This window comes from Nerophis ophidion, linkage group LG06 (genome assembly GCF_033978795.1).
Source record: "Nerophis ophidion isolate RoL-2023_Sa linkage group LG06, RoL_Noph_v1.0, whole genome shotgun sequence".
In the NCBI taxonomy this organism is placed as follows: Eukaryota; Metazoa; Chordata; class Actinopteri; order Syngnathiformes; family Syngnathidae; genus Nerophis; species Nerophis ophidion.
The window spans coordinates 22178022-22200024 of NC_084616.1; the positions used below are offsets into that span (position 1 = coordinate 22178022).

Below are 22003 nucleotides of genomic sequence, written 5' to 3' on the forward strand. Positions count from 1 at the left end.
GGCTGGATGCAAATATAGCTACAAATGTACATACAGCTAGCCTAAATAGCATGTTAGCATCAAATAGCATGCCGTGCTAATCGATGCACACTCCACGTAAGTCCACTTGAATCCGTCCCTGATCGTGTTGTTACACCCTCCAACAACACACCGACGAGGCATGATGTCTCCAAGGTACGGAAAACAGTCAAAAAAACGGAAAATAACAGCTGTTTTGACTTGGTGTTTGTAATGTGTTTGAGAAAATGGCGGATTGACTACCTCGCTCCAAGTGCGAATAATAGAAAGGCGTTTAATTCGCCAAAATTCACCCATTTAGAGTTCGGAAATCGTTTAAAAAATATATGGTCTTTTTTCTGCAACATCAAGGTATTTATTGACACTTACATAGGTCTGGTGATAATGTTCACCTTTAAACTTGGGCCGTTTGCCGATCCTAATGATGTCGGACCACCACATCTTGGTGCTACATAACCCCTTAAAATCCCTTAAAACAACTTTCTCCATCCAATAACACTTTCAGTGGTTTCTTTCATAACCAGTTTTGCATTTGGTGCCCATGAAACTTGGGAACCACCTCAATTCCAAAGAGGTGTCTCCCAGAATCAGCCCTTACATGCAAAGGGGGGACCATGTCAGGGCTTCCTCCATGCCAGTTCTCAGCGCTTTACTTTACCCACATTTTGTCATATTACAGCCTTATTCCAAATTTGAATACATTCCTTTTTGTTTTAAAAAATCTACATACAATACCCCATAGCATTGTGACTTTTTTTTTATTTTTTGCAAAATGATTAAGAATTAAAAAACTAAAAAAATGACACATCCATAATTATTCACAACCTTTGCTCAATACTTTGTTGATTTGACAATCTGTATTTTCAGATTTAAGCTGCATTTTCATTTGCACCTTATTTTATTCACAGTTTATTTAAGAAACATATATGTTCAAAATTCTGTATTACATTCCCAAATTTCAGTGCCCCTCCCGAAAATCTCCCGGGGCAACCATTCTCTTGAATTTCTCCCGATTTCCACCCGGACAACAATATTGGGGGCGTGCATTAAAAGCACTGCCTTAAAGGGGAACATTATCACAACTACAGAAGGGTTAAAACCAATAAAGATCAGTTCCCAGTGGCTTATTTTATTTTTTGAAGTTTTTTTCAAAATTTAAAACCAATAAAGATCAGTTCCCAGTGGCTTATTTTATTTTTTGAAGTTTTTTTCAAAATTTTACCCATCCCGGATTAGCTCGGATTCAGACTCGGATTTCAGCGGTTCAAGCGATTCAACAGATTACGCATGTATTGAAACGGATGGTTGGAGTATGGAGGCAGATAGCGAAAAGTAAATTGAAGAAAAAATTGAAGCTATTGAGCGAATAGCTATTGACACTATTCGGCCATGTTTGCCTTAGCATCGCCAGTAAAATGTGCAGACCAACGATCAGAAATTTCACATCTTGTGACACTGGATCAACTTAAATCCATCGATTGCTAAGTGTTTGTTTGGCATTAAATGTGGGTGGAGGGAAACGCTGGATGTAAATATAGTTTCAAATGTACATACAGCTAGCCTAAATAGCATGTTAGCATTGATTAGCTGGCAGTCATGCCGCAACAAAATATGTCTCATTAGCACATAAGTCAACAACATCAACAAAACTCACATTTGTGATTCAGTTGACTTTATCGTTGGAAATGCATCTGCAGGTTATCCATACATCTCTGTGCCATGTCTGCCTTAGCATCGCCGGTAAAATGTGCAGACCAAACGATTGGGACTTTCGCATCTTGTGACACTGGAGCAACTTAAATCCGTCGATTGGTAAGTGTTTGTTTGGCATGAAATGTCGGTGGAGGGAAAGGGTGGATGCAACTATAGCTACAAATGTACATACAGCTAGCCTAAATAGCATGTTAGCCTCGATTAGCATGTCGTGCTAATCGATGCACACTCCACGTAAGTCCACTTGAATCCGTCCCTGATCGTGTTGTTACACCCTCCAACAACACACCGACGAGGCATGATGTCTCCAAGGTTCCAGAAAATAGTCGAAAAAACGGAAAATAACAGAGCTGAGACGCTGTGTTTGTAATGTGTTTGAGAAAATGGCGGCTTTATCACCTAGGTGATGTCACGTTCTGACGTCATCGCTCTGAGAGCGATAAATAGAAAGGTGTTTAATTCGCCAAAATTCACCCATTAACAGTTCGAAAATCGGTTAAAAAAATATATATGGTCTTTTTTTCTGCAACATCAAGGTATATATTGACGCTTACATAGGTCTGGTGATAATGTTCCCTTTTAAGTGTCTTCTACAACCTGTCGTCATACAAACAGCGTGCCGGCCCAGTCACATAATATATGCGGCTTTTGCACACGTAAGTGAATGCATGCATACTTGGTCAACAGCCATACAGGTCACACAGGTGGTCGTAAAAACAACTTTAACACTGTTACAAATATGCGCCACACTGAACCCACACCAAACAAGAATGACAAACACATTTTGGGAGACATCCACACCGTAACACAACAGAAACACAACAGAACAAATACCTAGAACCCTTTGCAGCACTAACTCTTCCGGGACGCTACAATATACACCCCCCCTACCACCAAACCCCGCCTACCACCTCCCAACTCCTGAATTCGGAGGTTTGAAGGTTGGCAGGTATGGTCACATCAGGTCTCACATGTCATGTTTCCTTTATTTTTTGCATTTGTTTCCTGTTTGGCGCTCCGAATTTGGCTCTACGTTCTGTTTGTCTCCGCTCACCTATCCGTGTTTGGTAGCCTGGGCACACCTGGTTGTAATTACCAATCAGACTGCTGTAAATGCCTGCTTCTCCCTCTAGCCGGGGCTCCAGGATGAATTTGTATTACAGACTTTGTTAGCTGCAAGTTCTTTGTTTTACTGCACATCCCGTGCGATAAATAAAGATACTTGTCTTACCTGCACGTCGTCCTCCTGTCTTCCGCATCTTGGGGTCACAACGACCGCTGCCGTGCGAGTTTGTGACAGTGGATGCACCTTTGGCAGCAATTACAGCCTCAAGTCTTTTTGAAGACAATGCCACAAGCTTGGCACCCCTATCTTTGGGCAGTTTCAACCATTCCTCTTTGCAGCACCTCTCAAGCTCCATCAGGTTGGTTCAGAAGCGTTGGTTTTCATCCAGGATGTCTCCGTACATTGCTGCATTCATCTTTCCCTCTATCCTGACTAGTCTCCCAGTTCCTGCCGCTGAAAAGCATCCCCACAGTATGATGCTGCCACCACCATGCTTCACTGTACGGATGAGCGTTGTCTGGTTCTCTCATCCACGCCAAAAACTTCAATGTCTGTCTCATCAGACCAGATAATTTAGTTTTGCATGGTCTGAGAGTCTTTCAGGTGCATTTTGTCAAACTTTTGACAAGTAGTGGAATCCGTCTGGCCACTCTTGCCATACAGGTCTGATTGGTGGTTGTCCTTCTGGAAGGTTCTCCTCTCTGATCTGAGGAAAGTTGTAGCCCTGACAGAGTGACCATCGGGTTCTTGGTCACCTCCCTGACAAGACTTATATGACAGCAGCAATCTAATGTCCTCATCCAACCCAATGGAGCTTGAGAGGTGCTGCAAAAAGGAGTGAGAGAAAATGTCCAAACATAGGTGTGCCAAGCTTGTGGCATCAAAGACTTGAGACTGGAATTGAATCGACAAAAGTATGGAGCAAACGCAGTGAATACTTTTGTATATGTCATTTTTGAGTTTTCTATTTTTAATGAATTTGCAAAAATAGTAAAAAAGCTTTTCACATTGTCATCACGGGGTATTGTGTGTAGAATTTTGAGAACAAACATGAATTTATTTCCATTTTGGAATAACGTAACATGGTACTTGTGTGCCTGCCAGGATGCCTTCACAGTTAGAGGCTGTGAATTAATTCCTAAATTGAGGACATTAATATGTCTCTAAAACTTTTTGCGCTGAAAACTAGGACTGTATGATACAGCTGAAAACTATCACAATATACCGTATTTCCTTGAATAGCCGCCAGGCATGTAATATGCGCCTGCCTTGAATTACTGCCGAGTGAAATCCGCTCCCTAAATTTATTAGCTCATGCTTACTTTTACCGTCGGGTAAAATTCATGATGTCAAGAGTAAAACTTCCCCTGCTGTCATTTCCATAATGGTGGGGAAGTTATTCTTTGCTTTTACTGTGTGTAAACCAGGGCTTTTGTTCCACAGCTATACAGATCGCACTAATGGTTGTGATATCAAACAATTTTAACACTTTTACTAATATGCGCCACACTCTGTGAACCCTTACCAAACAAGAATAACAAACACATTCCTGGAGAACATTGGCTCTGTAACACATTATAAACGCGACAAGCGACTTGTCCAGGGTGTACCCCGCCTTCCGCCCGATCGTAGCTGAGATAGGCGCCAGCGCCCCCCGCGACCCCAAAAGGGAATAAGCGGTAGAAAATGGATGGATGGACATAAGAATTGCCCAGAATTCCAATGCATCCATGACTCTTGGCTATATTATACACCCCGCTAGCACCAACCCCCCCGCCCCTCTGTGCGTCGGTTGAGGTGGGTGGGGTTGGGGGCGCGTCTATAATATATTTAACTGCATGCAATTGGCAAGCGCAGGGGTGAGAAAAGGTTTTAAAATTATTAGCGCCTGCTTACTTTTACCGCATGCCTTGAATAGGCGCAGGAGTGAGAAGAGGTTTTAAATTAATTAGCGCCCCGGCGGCTATTCAAGGAGATATTGTTAAGGTTTCATATCGGTCGATCTATAATAAAAATGTTCTATGATCTATGGAAAATAAGGAGCAGGAGAAAAATATATTTTATTTGAAACGTACCTTCCTCTGATTATAATGCCTCACCTATGAAGGCAGAAAGGAATATGTGTATAATTGTTTTGTTGTCAAATGTTAAGGTGGTATTATTAAATAAGTGTGTAATTGTTTTCTTGTTAAATGTTAAAGTGGTATTATTAAATAAGTGTGTAATTGTTTTAATGTCAAATGTTAAAGTGGTATTATTAAATAGGTTTATATTGGTTGGTTATCAAATTTTACGGTGGTATTATTAAATAAGTGTGTATTTGTTTGGTTGTTAAATGTTAAGGTGGTATTATTAAATAAGTGTGTAATTGTTTTCTTGTTAAATGTTAAAGTGGTATTATTAAATAAGTGTGTAATTGTTTTAATGTCAAATGTTAAAGTGGTATTATTAAATAGGTTTATATTGGTTGGTTATCAAATTTTACGGTGGTATTATTAAATAAGTGTGTATTTGTTTGGTTGTTAAATGTTAAGGTGGTATATTTAAATAGGTGAATAATTGTTTCATTGTCAAATGTTAAGGTGGTATTATTAAATAAGTGTATAATTGTTTGTTTGTCAAATGTTAAGGTGGTGTTATTAAAAAAGTGTGTAATTGTTTTGTTGTCAAATGTTTAGGTGGTATTATTAAATGAGTGAATAATTGTTTGGTTGTCAAATGTTAAGGTGGTATTATTAAATAGGTGTATAATTGTTTTGTTGTCAAATGTTAAGGTGGTATTATTAAATAAGTGAATAATTGTTTGGTTGTCAAATGTTAAGGTGGTATTATTAAATAGGTGTATAATTGTTTTGTTGTCAAATGTTAAGGTGGTATTATTAGATAAGTGAATAATTGTTTTGTTGTCAAATGTTAAGGTGGTACTATTAAATAAGTGAATAATTGTTTGGTTGTCAAATGTTAAGGTGGTATTATTAAATACGTGTATAAATGTTTGGTTGTCAAATGTTTAGGTGGTATTATTAAATAGGTGAATAATTGTTTGGTAGTCAAATGCTAAGGTGGTATTATTAAATAGTTGAATATTTGTTTGGACTTGTTTGTAGAAATCAGTGTCTTGGCGTGAATTTGAGTCTTCTTTTGGTGATCAGCAAAGTAGTCACGTTCCCTGGCAAAGATGAAATGCATTTGTACACAATGTTGTGCGCTCCAGGGCACAGCCTGGAGTGTTCCCCCCTTCACACTCTTCCAGTCACATCAGTGGAGTGTGAGGGTGAAGTCAGCACGCAGGTTACTTGAGGATACTCTGCTCTCATGTTGGGGGAGGAGTGGAGCGCCCCCTGTGGGCAACACTGACAAACTGGCTGGGGTCGTAACTTCATAGTGTGTTTTTTTTTTTTTTAATTGTGACACCTTAGCATTGGGGGTTTGTTTAACCTCCTACATAGCAGCTTTTTTGTTTCCAGCGCCCCTCCAAAATATATCTTTTTCTCAGCTGTTGTCCGTATGGGCCCCTGCAGTAATCGGTCTTAAAGGCCTACTGTGGGGGTCGGCAACCCAAAATGTTGAAAGAGCCATATTGGACCCAAAATACAAAAACAAATCTGTCTGGAGCCGCAAAAAAATTAAAAGCCATATTACATACAGATAGTGTGTCATGAGATATAAATTGAATTATGAGGACTTAAAGGAAACTAAATGAGCTCAAATATAGCTACAAATGAGGCATAATGATGCAATATGTACATATAGCTAGCCTAAATAGCATGTTAGCATCCATTAGCTTGCAGTCATGCAGTGACCAAATATGTCTGATTATCACTCCACACAAGTCAATAACATCAGCAAAACTCACCTTTGTGCATACATGCGCAACGTAATAAGTTTGGTGGACAAAATGCGACAGAAAAAGAAGTGGCATAAAACACGTCCTAGAAAGTCGGAGAAAGTTATGCATGTAAACAAACTAGGGTGAGTTCAAGGACCGCCAAAATTAGTAGGACAAAACGGCACTCGCCAAATACTCGAATCAGTGAAGCATGTTTAATATAAACAGTGTGCTTTATAGCAATTAGGGAGGTTTGTGTCATGTTTGTCCTGCTTTAGAAACCAAATTAAAATAAAAAATATGTTTTTTCCCCCTCATCATTTCCATTTTTCATATATTTTTGAAAAAGCTCCAGAGAGCCACTAGGGCGGCGCTAAAGAGCCGCGGGTTGCAGACCCCTGGCCTACTAAAATGAGATTTTCTTATTTAAACGGGGATAGCAGGTCCATTCTATGTGTCATACTTGATCATTTCGTGATATTGCCATATTTTTGCTGAAAGGATTTAGTAGAGAACATCCACGATAAAGTACGCAACTTCTGGTCGCTGATAGAAAATCCCTGCCTGTACCGGAAGTATGTGCGCGTGACGTGACAAGTTGCAGGGCTCCACACATATTCACATTGTTTATAATTGGAGCGACCAGCAGTAAGAGCAATTTGGGCCGAGAAAGCGACAATTTCTCCATTAATTTGAGCGAGGATGAAAGATTCGTGAATTAGGATATTGATAGTGAAGGACTAGAAAAAAAAAAAGCGTGAGAGTTTCAGATGTAATTAGACACATTTACTAAGATAATTCTGGAAGATCCCTTATCTGCTTATTGTTTTAATAGTGTTTTAGTGAGATTTTAAAGATTGTAAAAGATTGTAAAGACATACCTCGAGGTCGGATGGCTGCAGTGAACACGAAGTGTCTCAGAGAGAAGCCTAGGAGCCAAGCTCACAGCTGCCGCTGCTGCAGGACGACAAATAATCCAATGATGTCTCCGGTAAGATATATATCACAATTTCCCCATTCAAAAACATGCTGGTTGACGTAGAGAAAACATGTTAGCTTGACCGCTCTGCTTCACAACAAAGAAACACCGGCTGTGTCTCGGTGCTAAAAACAGCTGCAATACACCGCTTTCCACCAACAGCATTGTTCTTTATAGTCTCCATTGTTAAATGAACAAATTGCAAAAGATTCAGCAACACAGATGTCCAAAAAACTGTGTAATTATGCGATTAAAGCAGACAACTTTTAGCCGCGAGTGGTGCAGCTGCTATTATTTCCTGACAGTCCGTGACGTCACGCGTACACGTCATCATTCCATGACATTTTCAACAAGAAACTCGCGGGAAATTTTAAATTGCAATTTAGTAAACTAAAAAGGCCGTATTGGCATGTGTTGCAATGTTAATATTTCATCATTGATATTTAAACTATCTGTTTGCGTGGTCGGTAGTAGTGGGTTTCAGTAGGCCTTTAACACACTTTTTCAACACAATATCAAACAGAAAAAGTCATAGAGAAATGTTAGCGAAAAAAAAAAAAAACTCAAATGGTGAAGCTCTATTTTCATTTGCACTTTAATTTTATTGACAGTTTATTTAATAAATATAATTATTACAAATTATTTATTATTATAGTTTAAGAATTATTTATTTTTATTTTTTTAGTATACCCCCCTGCCCCCCACTACTTATTTTATTTTATTTGTATTTAATCATCCATCCATCCATTTTTTAACCGCTTATTCCCTGTAGGGTCGAGGGGGGCGCTGGTGCCTATCTCAGCTACAATCGGGCGGAAGGCGGTGTACACCCTGGACAAGTCGCCTCCTCATCGCAGGGCCAACACAGATAGACAGACGACATTCAAACTCACATTCACACACTAGGGCCAATTTAGTGTTGCCAATCAACCTATCCCCAGGTGCATGTCTTTCGAAGTAGGAGGCAGCCGGAGTACCCGGAGGGAACCCACGCATTCACGGGGAGAACATGCAAACTCCACACAAAAAGATCCCCAGCCCGGGATCGAACCCGGGACTACTCAGGACCTTCGTATTGTGAGGCAGACGCACTAACCCCTCATCCACCGTGAAGGCCTGTGTTTTATCAATTTAGTTATATTTATTTTTTTATTAATTTTACCACTGTAATTATTGAAAATGATCTAAATTAATGGGTTGTACTTGTATAGCGCTTTTCTACCTTCAAGGTACTCAAAGCACTTTGACGCTACTTCCACATTTACCCATTCACACACACATTCACACACTGATGGAGGGAGCTGCCATGCAAGGCGCCAACCAGCACCCATCAGGAGCAAGGGTGAAGTGTCTTGCTCAGGACACAACGGACGTGACGAGGTTGGTTCTAGGTGGGATTTGAACCAGGGACCTTCGGGTTGCGCACGGCCACTCTTCCACTGCGCCACGCCGTCCCTAATTAAGAGTAATATTATTAATTTAGTGTTAATAATTGAGTGGGCCCCGGGCTCCTCTGTAGTGGAAAAGTTGGGCCTGCTCATACTCTATTATTTGGTATTTTCAACACTTAAAGGGGAACATTATCACAATTTCAGAAGGGTTAAAACCAATAAAAATCAGTTCCCAGTGGCTTATCTTATTTTTCAAGTTTTTTTCAAAATTTTACCCATCATGGAATATCCCGGAAAAAGGCTTTAAAGGGCCTGATTTTCGCTATCTTTAAATCCATCGTCCATTTTCCTGTGACGTCATTTAGTGATGCCAACATGGCGGATAGCACAGCAAGATATAGCGACATTAGCTCGGATTCAGACTCGGATTTCAGCGGTTTAAGCAATTCAACAGATTACGCATGTATTGAAACGGATGGTTGGCGTATGGAGGCAGATAGCGAAAATAAAATTGAAGAAGAAACTGAAGCTATTGAGCGAATAGCTATTGAAGCTATTCGGTGATCTTCTTCTAACCACGATTGAGTGTCGCAGGGTATCCATACATGTCTGTGCCATGTCTGTTGTAGCATCGCCGGTAAAATGTGCAGGAGCAACATAAATCCTTAGATTGGTAAGTATTTGTTTGGCATTAAATGTGGGTGGAGTGAAAGGCTGGATGCAAATATAGCTACATATGTACATACAGCTAGCCTAAATAGCATGTTAGCATCGATTAGCTGGCAGTCATGCTGCGACTAAATGTGTCTATTCAGCACATAAGTCAATAACATCAACAAAACTCACCTTTGTGATATCGTTGACTTTATCGTTGGAAATGCATCTGCTTTGAGTGTCGCAGGGTATCCACACATCTCTGTGCTATCTCTGTCGTAGCATCGCCGGTAAAATGTGCAGACGAGGGACTTTCGGATCTTTTGACACTGGTGCGGTGCAACTTGAACCCGTCGATTGGTAAGTAAATGTGGGTGGAGGGAAAGGCTGGATGCAAATATAACTACAAATGAAACATAACGTTACAATATTTATATACAGCTAGCTTCAATAGCATGTTAGCATCGATTAGCATGCCGTGCTAATCGATGCACACTCCATGTAAATCAACTTGAATCCATCCCTGATCGTGTTGTTACACCCTCCGACAACACACCGACGAGGCATAATGCCTCCAAGGTACGGAAAACAGTCCAAAAAACGGAAAATAACAAAACTGATTTGACTCGATGTTTGTAATGTGTTTGAGAAAATGGCGGATGTACTACCTAGGTGACGTCATCGCCCGGAGGGCGAATAATAGAAAGGCGTTTAAATGGCCCAAATTCACCCATTTAGAGTTCGGAAATCGGTTAAAAAAAATATATGGTCCTTTTTCTGCAACATCAAGGTATATATTGACGCTTACATAGGTTTGGTGATAATGTTCCCCTTTAAAATCTTAAGGTTTACCTCCCAGAGAAGGGGTTCTTAACATTTTGGACCTCGGGGCCCATTTTCTCCACTATAGAGTGGCCCGGGGCCCCCTCAAATATTAACACTTAAAACAATTATTTTACTCCTATTCAATAATTATATCCAACCTAGTTACAGTAAAGCAGGATATCATAAAAACTGATGAAAACACAGTGCTAAAAAATAAATAATAAAACATATATTTTCGAACTAAATTATTAATAAATATGAATAATACAAAGTGCATCCGGAACATATTCACAATGCTTAACTTTTTCCCCATTTTGTTATGTTAAAGCCTTATTTCAAGATGGAATTAATTAAGTTTTGTCCTCAAAATTCTACACACAATAATGTGACATAATGACATTGTGAAAAGTATTTTATTTTTTTTTTGCAAATGTATTGAAACTAAATATTTTTAAACACGGTGACACAAGCTTGGCACACCCATCTTTTGGGCAGTTTCAACCATTCCTCTTTGCAGCACCTCTCAAGCTCCATCAGGTTGGTTGAGAAGTGGTGCTTTTCATTCAGGATGTCTCTGTCTAGTCTAGTCAGGGAGGTGACCAAGACCATGGTCACTCTTCAGAGCTGCAGCATTCCTCTGTGGAGAGAGGAGAACCTTCCAGAAGGACAATCCACCAACCTGGCCTGTATGGTAGAGTGGCCAGACGGAAGTCATTTCTTAGTAAAAAAAAATGCACTTAAAAGACTCTCAGACCATTAGAAACAAAATTATGTGGTCTGATGAGACAAAAATTTAAGTCTTTGGCGTGAATGCCTGCTGTCATGTTTGGAGGATACCAGGCACCGCTCATCACCAGGCCAATACCATCCCTACACTGAAGCATGGTGGTGGTAACATCATGCTGTGGGGATGCTTTTCAGCGGCAGGAACTGGGAGAGTTGTCGGGATAGAGGGAAAGATGAATGTACAGAGATATCCCGGATGAAAACCAACGCTTCCCATCCACCCTGATGGAGCTTGAGAGGTTCTGCAAAGTGGAATGGTTGAAAGTGTCCAAAGATAGGTGGGCCAAGCTTGTGGCATTGTGTTCAAAAAGGTGCATTAAAGGCCGACTGAAACCCACTACTACCCACCACGCAGTCTGAAAGTTTATATATCAATGATGAAATATTAACATTGCAACACATGCCAATACGGCCTTTTTAGTTTACTAAATTACAATTTTAAATTTCCTGGGACTTTTTTCTTGAAAACGTCGCGTAATGATAACGTGTACGCGTGACGTCACGGGCTGTTATGAATACAAGCGCTGCACACACACACAGCTAAAAGTTGTCTGCTTTAACGGCATAATTACACAATATTATGGAGATCTGTGTTGCTGAATCTTTTGCAATTTGTTCAATTAATATTGGAGAAGTCAAAGTAGAAAGACGTAGTTGGGAAGCTTTAGCCTTTAGCCACACAAACACACGGTGATTTCTTGTTTAAAATTCACAGAGGAGAAACTTTCCTATGGATCAGAGCAGAGATAGATCCCGACTACATGTCAACCAGCAGGTTTCGGTTAGAAAATTGTGGTTAAAAAGTTGCTTCTTACCGGATATCAGCTGAGCTTCTGCCTCCCGTACAGCTGCCGTCGACTCCCCTGAGACACTGCGCGTCAACACCCGGCCGTGGACACACCCTTCCGACTATCAGGTAATATTAAACTCACTAAAACACTAGCAACACAATAGAAAGATAAAGGATTTCCCAGAATTATCCTAGTAAATGTGTCTAAAAACATCGGAATCCGTCCCAATGCAATAACGTTTGTTTTTTTTTCCTCTTTGTTTTTTTTTCTAGTCCGTCGCTATCAATATCCTCAAACACGAATCTTTCATCCTCGCTCAAATTAATGGGGAAATTGTTGTTTTCTCGGTCGGAATAGCTGTTTTTGTCGGAGGCTCCCATTAAAATCAATGTGAATATATGAGGAGCCATCAACATGTGACGTCATCGTCTGCGACTTCCGGTAGAGGCAGGGCTTTTCTCCAGTTGCAAACGTTATCGTGGATGTTCTCTACTAAATCCTTTCAGCAAAAATACGGCAATGTCGCGAAATTATCAAGTATGACACATAGAGTGGACCTGCTATCCCCGTTTAAATAAGAACATCTCATTTCAGTAGGCCTTCAAAGGGGAACATTGTCACAATTTCAAAAGGGTTAAACACAATAAAAATCAGTTCCCAGTAGCTTGTTGTATTTTTTGAAGTTTTTTTCAAAATTTTACCGGTCCCCGAATAGCCCTAAAAAAACCTTTTAAAGTGCTTGATTTTCGCTATTTGCGATGCAACTATCAATCAATCAATCAATCAATCAATGTTTACTTATATAGCCCTAAATCACTAGTGTCTCAAAGGGCTGCACAAACTACTATGACATCCTCGGTAGGCCCACCTAACGGCAAGGAAAAATTCACACCCAGTGGGACGTCGGTGACAATGATGACTATGAGAACCTTGGAGAGGAGGAAAGCAATGGATGTCGAGCGGGTCTAACATGACACTGTGAAAGTTCAATCCATAATGGATCCAACACAGTCGCAAGAGTCCAGTCCAAAGCGGATCCAACACAGCGGCGAGAGTCCCGTTCACAGCGGAGACAGCAGGAAACCATCCCAAGCGGAGGCGGATCAGCAGCGCAGAGATGTCCCCAGCCGATACACAGGCGAGCAGTACATGGCCACCGGATCGGACCGGACCCCCTCCACAAGGGAGAGTGGGACATAGGAGAAAAAGAAAAGAAACGGCAGATCAACTGGTCTAAAAGGGAGTCTGTTTAAAGGCTAGAGTATACAAATGAGTTTTAAGGTGAGACTTAAATGCTTCTACTGAGGTGGCATCTCGAACTTTTACCGGGAGGGCATTCCAGAGTACTGGAGCCCGAAATGAAAACGCTCTATAGCCCGCAGACTTTTTTTGGGCTTTGGGAATCACTAATAAGCCGGAGTCCTTTGAACGCAGATTTCTTGCCGGGACATATGGTACAATACAATCGGCAAGATAGGATGGAGCTAGACCGTGTAGTATTTTATACGTAAGTAGTAAAACCTTAAAGTCACATCTTAAGTGCACAGGAAGCCAGTGCAGGTGAGCCAGTACAGGCGTAATGTGATCAAACTTTCTTGTTCTTGTCAAAAGTCTAGCAGCCGCATTTTGTACCAACTGTAATCTTTTAATGCTAGACATGGGGAGACCCGAAAATAGTACGTTACAGTAATCGAGACTATCCATTTCCCTGTGACGTCATACAGTGCTGCCAATGTAAACAAACAACGGCGAATACCACAGCAAGATATAGCGACATTAGCTCAGACTCGGATTTCAGCGGCTTAAGCGATTCAACAGATTACGCATGTATTGAAACGGATGGTTGGAGTATGAAAGTATTGAACAAGAAACTGAAGCTATTGAGCGAATAGCTATTGACGCTATTCATAGCCATAGCATGGCCGAATAGCTGCGTTACCATCGCCGGTGAAATGTGCGGACCAAACGATCAGGACTTTCGCATCTCGTGACACTGGAGCAACTTAAATCCGTCGATTGGTAAGTGTTTTGTTCGCATTAAATGTGGGTGGAAGGAAACATAATATAGTTCCAAATGCATCTGCAGGTTATTCATACATCTCTGTGCCATGTCTGCTTGAGCACAGCCGGTAAATAACATGTTAGCATCGATTAGCATAGCATGTTAGCATTGATTAGCTGGCAGTCAACATCAACAAAACTCACCTTTGTGATTTCGTTGAATTTATCGTTGTAAATGCATCTGCAGGTTATCCATACATCTCTGTGCCATGTCTGCTTTAGCACCGCCGGTAAATAGCATGTTAGCGTCGATTAGTGTAGCATTTTAGCATCGATTAGCTGCCAGTCACGCCGCAACCAAATATGTCTGATTAGCACATAAGTCAACATCAACAAAACTCACCTTTGTGATTTCGTTGAATTTATCGTTGTAAATGCATCTGCAGGTTATCCATACATCTCTGTGCCATGTCTGTCATCGCCGGTAAAATGTGGAGACACTCCCGCACATTCAATGGGGGTCTGGCGGCAGACACTTTCGCATCTTCGGGCCAGTGGTGCAACTTGAATCCCTCCCTGTTAGCCGACGAGGCATGATGTCTCCAAAAGTTCCAAAAAATAGTCAAAAAAACGGAAAATAACAGAGCTGAGACCCAGTGTTTGTAATGTGTTGAAAATGAAAATGGCGGCTGTATTACCTCGGAGACGTCACGTTCTGACGTCATCGCAAAAAGAGGAATAAACAGAGAGGCGTTTAATTCGCCAAATTTCACCCATTTAGAGTTCGGAAATCGGTAAAAAAAAATGTATGGTCTTTTTTCTGCACCATCAAGGTATATATTGACGCTTACATAGGTCTGGTGATAATGTTCCCCTTTAACAAAACATTGTGCAAAAGGCAGGGAATACTTGTGTACTTGATATTATCAATTTTTTTATAAATGTCCCAAAAATAAATACAAATCCTTTTTTACATTATAATTGTGGGGTATTGTGTGCATCATTTTGAGGACAAAATTGTGGAAAAAGCACTATGATCACTTTGCACACAGGTAACACAAGGCTGCATGTTAATAAAACAAATGGTCCCATCAAAGGAAAGTTGACAGGCCCGACTCAAACCCATGTGGAGATCTTCAGTCATTTAATCTTTAAATTGAACATTTTGTGAAACATGTTTCAAAAGAGCATTTTTCAAGCCAAGTTGCTTCAAAGTTGACAGTTTTGTTTGCCTTTTTCTTGTAAAAAAAAATGATCCTCACATGAGAAGAGATGCGTCTCTCTTCCCTCCGAGCTCCTCATGCTTTGTTGCCGTCTTTTTGGGACAGCAGACATGGCGTGCATGGCGCTGGGCATCACGTGCCACTCACAACTCTTCTTCTCGCCGACACGCTCCGTCCCTCTCCATCCCGTCACTCTCCAACCGGCGAGGCTGTCTGGCCTTGCTGTTCCAGATGCTCTTCTCTCTCTTCGTCCTTCTCCCTATTCCTTCTCTTCCCAGCCGGCCCATCTCATGGTTTCCGGCCTGGTCTTCCTCTCTCTTCCTCCCTCTTGTCTCCCTAATGTTATATTAATAATGGAGAGGAAGCGTGTTCAGCCAGACTCCATGAATTAACCATCAGATGGGAAGGAGTCGGGAAAGCGCGAGATGGATGTCCGGGGCTTGGGGAGAAAGAGTGGAGGAGGATGTTGGAGACGGGGAAGGTTTGAGTCCGGGTATGAAGCGTCAGCAGACGCGGTGGATGCTGACACATCAGGGCGAGCACGCATGATGTGTGTGAGCTGCCTGGAAATGACACTTTGGCATGTTGATATTGGATCAGGGCGGCAGCTTCAGTAGCATTCCGAAACAAACACACAAATTTCGTCTTTAAAGGGGAACATTATCACCAGACCTATGTAAGCGTCAATATATACCTTAATGGTGCAGAAAAAAGACCGTATGTTTTTTTAACCGATTTCCGAACTCTAAATGGGTGAATTTTGGCGAATTAAACGCCTTTCTATTTATCGCTCTCGGAGCGATGACGTCACTTAGGTAATAAAGCCGCCATTTTCTCAAACACCGGGTCTCAGCTCTGTTATTTTCCGTTTTCTTCGACTATTTTCTGGAACCTTGGAGACATCATGCCTCGTCGGTGTATTGTCGGAGGGTGTAACAACACTAACATGGAGGGCTTCAAGTTGCACCACTGGCCCGAAGATGCGAAAGTGGCAAGAAATTGGACGACGTGTTCAAAATACGAGGGTGTGGGGAAAGCCGACGAAATGGTCAGTCGTTTGTTCCGCACACTTTACCGACGAAAGCTATGCTACTACAGAGATGGCAAGATTGTGTGGATATCCTGCGACACTCAAAGCAGATGCATTTCCAACGATAAAGTCAAAGAAATCTGCCGCCAGATCCCCATTGAATGTGCCGGAGTGTCTGCACATTTTACCGGCGATGCTAAGGCAGACATGGCACAGAGATGTATTGATAACCTGCAGATGCATTTCCAACGATAAAGTCTACTAAATCACAAAGGTGATTTTTGTTGACGTTATTGACTTATGTGCTAATCAGACATATGTGGTCGCGGCATGACTGCCAGCTAATCGATGCTAACATGCTATTTAGGCTAGCTTTATGTACATTTGTAGCTATATTTGCATCCAGCGTTTCCCTCCACCCACATTTAATGCCAAACAAACACTTACCAATCAACAGATTTAACTTGATCCAGTGTCACAAGATGCGAAACTTCCGATCGTTTGGTCTGCACATTTTACCGGCGATGCTAAGGCAGACATGGCCGAGTAGCGTCAATGGCTATTCGCTCAATAGCTTCAGTTTCTTCTTCAATTTCGTTTCAATACATGCGTAATCTGTTGAATCGCTTAAGCCGCTGAAATCCGAGTCTGAATCCGAACTAATGTCGCTATATCTTGCTGTGCTATCTGTGTTGGCATCACAGATAGTGAAAATCAGGCACTTTAAAGCTTTTTTTAGAGATATTCCGGGATGGGTAAAATTTTAAAAAAAAATCGAAAAATAAAATAAGCCACTGGGAACTGATTTTTATTGGTTTTAACCCTTCTGAAATTGTTATTTGTTATTATTACTATTAATATTGGGGTCCCCACCCCACATCCACACTCGGGACAAAATTATTATCGACCTAATTTGGTCAAACTAGCTTTTTAATACGCATGTCAAAAGTAGAGCTGTCGAACGATTAAAATGTTTAATCGCAGATAGATAGGATTTTTCATCATTAGTATACCCTGGACCTGGCGTGTCCAAACCTTTTGACTCGGGGGCTGCGTTGAGCTGAGAAAATTTAAAATCATAAGAGTATGTGAAAGTTTGACTCCTACCTTGTTTACTTCCGTGACAACCTCCCTAAAGTTTTGTAAACAATCCGAAATATCAAGCAGATAAAATACGGCAAACTTGGATACGTGTTGAGAGTGGACATTTTTCCCGTCATGCTTTGCAATGGGTGTAATTTAGATTTTTTTAATGGTGCAGGGACGTTTTTTTTATATTATCCACAAAATTCAGTGAGCAGGTTGTGTTGTGTTTGACCGTTTTTTTGCGTTGGTTAAATTTTTTGGGGTATCTTTTGCACAATGACTAGAGAAGGTTGTTTGCATTAGGCCATTAAAGTATGCTGCACAGTTGACCATCCAGAGCATATTTAAAGGTCATTGAACGGAAATACTCACCTTGTCTACTAGATGAATAAATAATAGCAACATCAAAATGGTCAGAATATTGAAATGAATGCAGTCTTCATGTATATAAGGCATCTTACCCACATGAAGACTGCACCCAGGATGTCTTCTAATTGAAGCACTTGGCCCATCAGTCGTAGTTAGGACACCCCTGATTTTGTCTTTAATATTACTTATTTCTTGTTATTATTCCTAGACTCCTGAAGGGTCCCAGCCCACATACACACTCAGTATGTTTACATGCACTAAAAAATAATTATTGACGTAATTTTGTTTGAAACTCGCTTTTTAAAACACATATCAAAACTAGAGCTGGACCTGGCGTGTCCAAACCTTTTGATTTTGGGGCTGCGTTGAGCTAAAAAAAAATGTAAATCATAAGAGTATGTGAAAGTTTGACTCTTACCATGTTTACTGCCGTGACAACCTCCCTAAAGTTTTGTAAACAATCAGAAATATCTGTCACGCTTTGCGGCGCACTTGCTGCGCGGAGTTGCCACTCCGTGGATGCACACACGACCAGTCAGCAGGATTGCAGGTAGGAACAAGTTTTAATATAATAAAACAAAAGAACACTGGTGCAAAAAGGGGAAAAACAAAGCGCGTGCCAATGCACGGAAAGCTAATGCTAAAACGTAGCAGGAAACAGAAAACATTAAACGACGTTTCACACGTACGTGAAGCTAAGGCGGAACTTAGCACAAAATAATCTATGATACCAAATACAAACCGTGATGTGTTGCGAAAAGCAAAAAATGGACCGAGGACGAACTAAGGAATCAGGTGGGCTTAAATACACAAATAATTATTAGAAACAGGTGTGTGACAGGAGCCCGTGAGGAGGAACACAATACGTTGCCATGGTGACTAACACAAACAAGGAAGTGCTCAAACAAGGATCGGCAGAGTCCAGAAACAAAACATGAACAAAGACATAAAAAGGGCAAAACCATGAACGATCCGAGTCACGGATCGTGACAATATCAAGCAGATAAAATGCGGCAAACTTGGATAAGTATGGATAGTGTTGAGAATTTTTCCCATCATGCTTTGGTTAAATTTTGTTGGTATGTTTTGCACCATGACTAGGGAAGGTTGTTTGCATTGGGCCATATAAGTAAATGCTGGACATTTGTTCATCCAGAGCATAATTAAAGGTTATTGACTGGAATTGCTCACCTTGTCTGGAGCCTGCAGTGCCTCAGACTGGAAGTCTCTCCAGAGAGTGGTGAGGACGGCAGAAAAGATCATCAGGACCCCTCTTCCTTCTATCCAGGAGATTGCAAAAAGCCGCTGCCTGACCAGGGTTCAGAAAATCTGTAGTGACTCCTCCCACCCCCACCAAGGACTGTTTTCACTGCTGGACTCTAGAAAGAGGTTCCGCAGCTTTCGAAGCAGAACTTCCAGGTTCTGTAACACCTTCTTCCCTCATGCCGTAAGACTCTTGAACGCATCATAAAAATCGCCACAATTCCCCCCAAACATGGATTAATTTACTGAAATATAAAGGTAATATAACATACATCCAGAAACCTGGATGCATATGCAAAAGTGCAATATTTATCTGTACATTAATCTATTTATTTGAGCTATGAGCTAATGCAACAAAATTTTGTTCTTATCTGTACTGTAAAGTTCAAATTTGAATGACAATAAAAAGGAAGTCTAAGTCTGCTAGAGATGATGCAAGAAAATAAAAAAAAAATCACAAGAGTATGTGAAAGTTTGACTCCTACCTTGTTTACTTCTGTGAAAACCTCCTTAAAATTTAGTAAACAATCAGAAATATCAAGCAGATTAAATACGGCAAACGTGGATAAGTGTGGAGAGTGTAAAAAATGTTCCCATCATGCGAATATCATGCATTTTAATGAATAGTTATTTACATTTTTTTTTATTGTGCATGAATGTTTTTTTTTACAACGTCCACAAACTTCAGTGAGCAGGTTGTGTTGTGTGGGACCCATCCATCCGTCCATTTTACTACCGCTTATTCCCTTTGGGGTCGCGGAGGGCGCTGGTGCCTATCTCAGCTACAATCGGGCGGAAGGCGGCGTACACCCTGGACAAGTCGCCACCTCATCGCAGCTGTGTGGGGCCATGTCTGTTAACATTTTGTGTTGGTTAAACATGTATTTGACTAGAGAAGGTTGTTTGCATTGGGCTATAGAAGTAAATGCAGCACATTTGTCCATCCAGAGCATAATTAAAAGTTCATTGACCAGAATTACTCGCCTTGTCTACTAGATCAGTGTTTTTCAACCACTGTGCCGTGAGATACCGTCTGGTGTGCCGTGGGAGTTGTCTAATCTCACCTATTTGGGTTAAAAATATTTTTTGCTAACCAGTAGTTATAGTCTGCAAATGATGTGTTGTTGTTGAGTGTCGGTGCTGTCTAGAGCTCTTCCATATCAGTAGGTGGCAGCCGGTAGCTAATTGCTTGGTAGACGTCGGAAAAAGCAGGAGGCAGCATGCAGGTAAAAAAGGTGTCTAATGCTTAAACCAAAAATAAATAGAAGGTGGGTGCCCCTGAGAAAAGGCATCGAAGTTTAGGGAAGGCTATGCAGAACCAAACTAAAACTGAACGGCCTACAAAAGTAAACAAATACAGAATGCTGGACGACAGCAAAGACTTACTGTGGAGCAAAGACAGCGTCCACAATGTTCATCCGAACATGACATGACAATCAACTATGTCCCCACAAAGAAGGATGAAAACAACTGAAATATTCTTGATTGCTAAAACAAAATATATGCGGGAAATATCGCTCAAAGGAAGACATTAAACTGCTACAGTTAAATACCAACAAAAAAAGAGAAAAAGCCACCTAAATAGGAGCGCAAGACAAGAAGTAAAACACTACACACAGGAAAACAGCAAAAAAGTGAAACTAAGTCATGATGTGATCTGACAGGTGGTGACAGTACACCTTCTTTGAGACAAGAGCTATAGTGATGCATGCTTGCTTATGCTTTAAGGTCATATCCAACAATTGTGACAACCACATTTTACTGTTAAATGAGTCTCAATTTTAAATAATTTCTGCTGGTGGTGTGCCTCTGCATTTTTTCAACGCAAAAAATGTGCCTGGGCTGAAAAAGGTTGAAAAACACTGTACTAGATGATGATATAATACTTGGGTGTCAAACTCTGGCCCGCGGGCCAAATTTGGCCCACCGTGTGATTTCGATTTTCGATTTTCCCGGGAGACCCGAAATTCGGTGCCCTTGCCGAAAATCACCCAGGGCAACCATTCTCCCGAATTTCTCTCGATTTCCACCCAAACAACATCATTGGGGACGTGCGTTAAAGGCATGTCTGCTTATCCTCCACACAAACAGCGTGCCGTCCCAATCACATATTATATGCAGCCTCTACACACACACACAAGTGAATGCAACGCATTCTTGATCAACAGCCATACAGGTCACACTGAGGGTGGCCGTATAAACAACTTTAACACTGTTACAAATATGCGCCACACTGTGAACCCACACCAAACAAGAATGACAAGCACATTTAGGAAGGACATCCGCACCGTAACCCAACATAAACACAACAGAACAAATACCCAGAATCCCTTGCAGCACTAACTCTTCCAGGATGCTACAATAATTGAAAATCAATTTTGTATGTCACTATAAAGTTATACAAGCCCTGCTCGTTCAATATTCAATGCAAAACTTGTTTGGGTCCCTATTAAAAGGTTAATTTGTTCTACCTTGGCCCGCGGCTTTGTTCAGTTTAAAATTTTGGCCCACTTTGTATTTGAGTTTGACACCTCTGATATAATAACACCCACATTTTAGAAATTTAAAATGAATGCAGTATTCATGTGGGTAAGATTCTTTCAAATTGAAGCACTTGGCCTGAAAATTGTAGTTTGGATTTTGTCTTTAATATTACTTATTTATTATTATTATTATTATTACTAGACTCCTGAGGGGTTTCAGCCCACATACACACTCAATATGTTTACATGCACTAAAAAAATTGTATTGACATAATTTGGGGTTGAAATTCGCTTTTAATAAAACACATGTCAAAACTAGAGCTATGTTTAATCGTGATTAATCGCAGATAGATATTTTTTTTCATTATTGATATACTCTAGACCTGGCGTGTCCAAACTTTTTGACTTGGGGGCCGCGTTGGGCTCAGAAAATTTGGTCAAGTGCCAAAAGTCATAAGAGTATATGTAAGTTGGACTCCGATGTTTACTTCTGTGA

The 22003-nt window shown here is 40.8% G+C and overlaps 1 long non-coding RNA gene across 1 annotated transcript; it reads left to right on the forward strand.

Moving 5' to 3' along the window:
- Positions 1-8783: 8783 nt before the first annotated feature.
- Positions 8784-20087, forward strand: LOC133553904 (uncharacterized). Its single transcript, XR_009807004.1, has 3 exons — positions 8784-10010; positions 12110-12177; positions 18964-20087. It is a non-coding gene; the product is annotated as an uncharacterized LOC133553904 (long non-coding RNA).
- Positions 20088-22003: the final 1916 nt, after the last annotated feature.